This window comes from Elgaria multicarinata, chromosome 4 (genome assembly GCF_023053635.1).
Source record: "Elgaria multicarinata webbii isolate HBS135686 ecotype San Diego chromosome 4, rElgMul1.1.pri, whole genome shotgun sequence".
Taxonomy (NCBI): Eukaryota; Metazoa; Chordata; class Lepidosauria; order Squamata; family Anguidae; genus Elgaria; species Elgaria multicarinata.
In genome coordinates, this window is record NC_086174.1 from 43,652,357 (window position 1) to 43,655,838 (window position 3,482).

Genomic DNA, 3,482 nt, shown 5'->3' on the forward strand with positions numbered 1-3,482 from the left:
TGGGCTGTGTCAATGGGCCCCAACAGTTATCAGTGCACTTCAATAACACTAGAAAGCAGTAGTGTGGCTCCTGCCTTTTATATACTGCTTTCATACCACTTTCATAGTGCAATATCCTGCTTGGTGTAAATTAGGCCGAGGACAATTTTGTCCTGATCTGTTGGCAAAGTCCTAGTGTTTCTTCCCCACCCCCACCCCCCATGGGGAAGTGAGGAGCTCCCGTCTCACATAACATAAACCAAATGTCCTGGATTTCATCTAAATGGGATTGGAGGGCAGACTTCTAACAGGTAGCACAAGTGAATTAGAATCAGAAACACAACATGATGGTGACACTGTCCTTTGAACTACCTGACTGATGGGGCCTGGCTTCCTACCATTCACCGTGCTAAGGGAGTCAGCGCTGTCATTAATAAAGCAGAAAGGACTTGAAATAAAGACAGTCTCTCCTTGTGCATTCTAATGTTTGTTGTGATATCTTGTAGAAAGGGACCTGTATCTCTGAATTTTAATGCCCATAATGGATAATTCCAATCAGCCAGTTTGAAAAGCAGACGACATGGAGAAGCTGAAGCTGCTGGGGTGGTAAAAAAAAAATTGTGGGTGGGGGGAATGCAAGAGGCAGCAAAGACAAAGAGGCAGGCAGGCAGGCAGAGAGGCAAAGATTACCTCAGGCCCCTGTCTCTTCCTTCTCTCATGGGGCTTTCTACCTTCAGCTATCCTGTAGGGAGGATCCTTATGTGTTAGGGTGACCATATGAAAAGGAGGACAGGGCTCCTGTATCTTTAACAGTTGCATAGAAAAAGGAATTTCAGCAGGTGTCATTTGTATGCATGCAACATGTGGGGAAATTCCCTTTTCATCACAACAGTGAAAGCTGCAGGAGCCCTACATGGAGTGACTAGATACAAAAGAGGGCAGGGCTCCTGCAGCTTTCACTGTTGTGATGAAGAGGGAATTTTCCCAGGTGCTGCATCCATACAAAGGACACCTGCTGAAATTCCCTTTTCTACACAACTGTTAAAGATACAGAAGCCCTGTCTTCCTTTTCATCTGCCCATCCTATGTATACAGAATTTCTTCTGTGCTTGAGGCTGAAATCCTATACCCAGTTTCCTGGGAGTAAAGCCCTGCTGAACTTGGTGGGACTTATCTTTGAGTGGGCATGATTAGGATTGCACCATAAAGCATTTCCGGCATTAGGTAGGCCAGTATTATTTGCCATACTGCACATGGAAGCTAAGTCCAAGGAATATTGTCTAGGTTAGAGTCCACAACTTTTGTGGCTCAATGGGCAATAATGGTAAGAGATTGTGATCTCTCACAAAATGGCTGCCATGGGGGTTGTCCATTCATAAAATGGCTGCCATGGTGGAAATGGCCAGTCACATAGCACTGATTTGCCAGGAGGCAAACTGGCAAGACTAAAAAAAAAAAAAAAAGTAACTTATCGAAGAACCTAAGTATAAGGGAGAGGTGGGGCCTGAGCAACAGAAAAACAAAATCACTCTTTTGAACCCCCCCCCCAAAAAATGTCACTGGAGGACAACACTGCAGCATGGCAGCCTCCCAGTGGATTTGTTTTAATTAAAAATATTAACAGGAGGGTCAAGGAGATATTAACAAATAAACATCAGGAGGGACACAGAGATATCTGTGAGCACATTGGTGCCAGTGGCACCATGGTGGAGATCCCAGGCCTAAGGCTAGTCAGTGAGCTCAATTCAAGGGTAACATTGGTGCTGGGGACTCTCATGGACATACTTTTTACCATGGTGCAACACCAGGATCTCAAATAAACAGTCTACTCAGACTTCCTTCCCTCTCCCCGAAGTCATTTTGCTCATGATTAGCATTATGTTGTATGTGAACTCTACCATGATATTCTCAAAGGTCTTTCAGTATGATTCGCACATGCTTAGGTTTGTGATGACCAGTGAGCTGAGTGGTGATATCTGTTCTGTCTGAATCCATGCACTGAATGGGCCGTGTGCTGTGCACCCCATGCAGGTTTATTTCCAGTGCCGCTGTGTTTTCTTCAGCGTGATGTTGCCAACTCTGCTTTTGTGGCTGTGTTGAAAAATGTGTGCATGCTTTGCATGAAAATCCTGGATCTGGTTGTATAACTTCTGCTTGCGTGGGGCCCATGGGATTTAATGGGAATAACAACTTGCAAAGATTTAAAGCAAACAACATTTCTTTAGTTGGAACCAAAGTGATTCAGTACAACACAACAACCTTCCCTGACCTACTTCTCTCTAGATGTTTTGGACTACAAATCACAACATTCCTGACCATTGGCCATAGTAGCTGGGGATGATAGGAGTTGGAGTCCAAAATAACTGGAGAGAACTAGTGGGGCCGTGGCTCAGTGGCAGAGCATCTGCTTTGCATGCAGAAAGTCCCAGGTTCGATCCCTGGCGTCTCCAGGTAGGACTAGGAAAGATTCCTGCCATAAACCTTGTGGAGCTGCTGCCAGTCAGTGCCAACAATACTGGGCTAGATGAACCAACAGTCTGACTCAGCATTAGGAAGCTTCTTACATCCCTATGTTTCTAACTAGGTTGGGGGAACCTGCAAAGCAGCAATTGCTCACATCGAGGTAAATCCATAAGGAATCCATTTGAACAAGGACAATACAATCATTAGCCCTCTAAGTCCAAAGAGAGAGAGAGAAAAGGATAATTCTTGCTTGCAAACTTTATAGTCAGCCAGTCCAAACATTCCTGTAACCCACCAAGGAGTTGGACACTTCACAGCTGCTTTGCTCAACACAGCCTTAGGCCTAAGTTGACAGGGTAACCAAAAGAAATGGAGACTTATACACTACAACATGAAGGATAAAGCTGTGCAATTATAATGCAATTATAACAAATAATGTCAGATATGCAACAAATGATTTCCTACCCCCTTGCTAATTAACCATGTGTACACATCAATTCACTTTTCCTTATAAAGCATGGCTGGCTGGGGAATGCTGTGAGTTGTAGGACTTTTCTCTCTCTAAACAAGCATAGGATTGCACCCTTAATCTTGAATATATCCCAAAGCAGGTCTTTGTTATTACATCTTGCATAGTGTGACCATATGGAAAGGAGGGCTCCTGTATCTTTAACAGTTGTTTAGAAAAGGGAATTTCAGCAGGTGTCACCATGCAGCACCTGGGGAAATTCCCTCTTTATCACAAGAGTTAAAGCTGCAAGAGCCCTGCTGTGAGTGATCAGATACAAAAGAATATGTTTTTCAGATCAGCCTCACCTCAGAAAATAAGCTATTTGACGTTATGGCATAAGGCAATGTTTCCTTCTGGTTCACCTGCCTTCCGATAACTTCTGAGGGCCAAACTAGATGTGATGACGAAGATCTGTGAATGTATTTCTGTCTATTCACACTTCCATTTCCCGCAAATAGCTTCTGGACTGGGAGAGGGGTTAACATTCCCCCTGCACTATTTTCCTGATGTAAATTTGCTCTTGAAGTAG

The 3,482-nt window shown here is 44.1% G+C and overlaps 1 non-coding gene across 1 annotated transcript; it reads left to right on the forward strand.

Moving 5' to 3' along the window:
- The first annotated feature begins 2,357 nt into the window (after positions 1-2,357).
- Positions 2,358-2,429, forward strand: TRNAA-UGC (transfer RNA alanine (anticodon UGC)). The gene has a single exon. It is a non-coding gene; the product is annotated as a tRNA-Ala (tRNA).
- Positions 2,430-3,482: the final 1,053 nt, after the last annotated feature.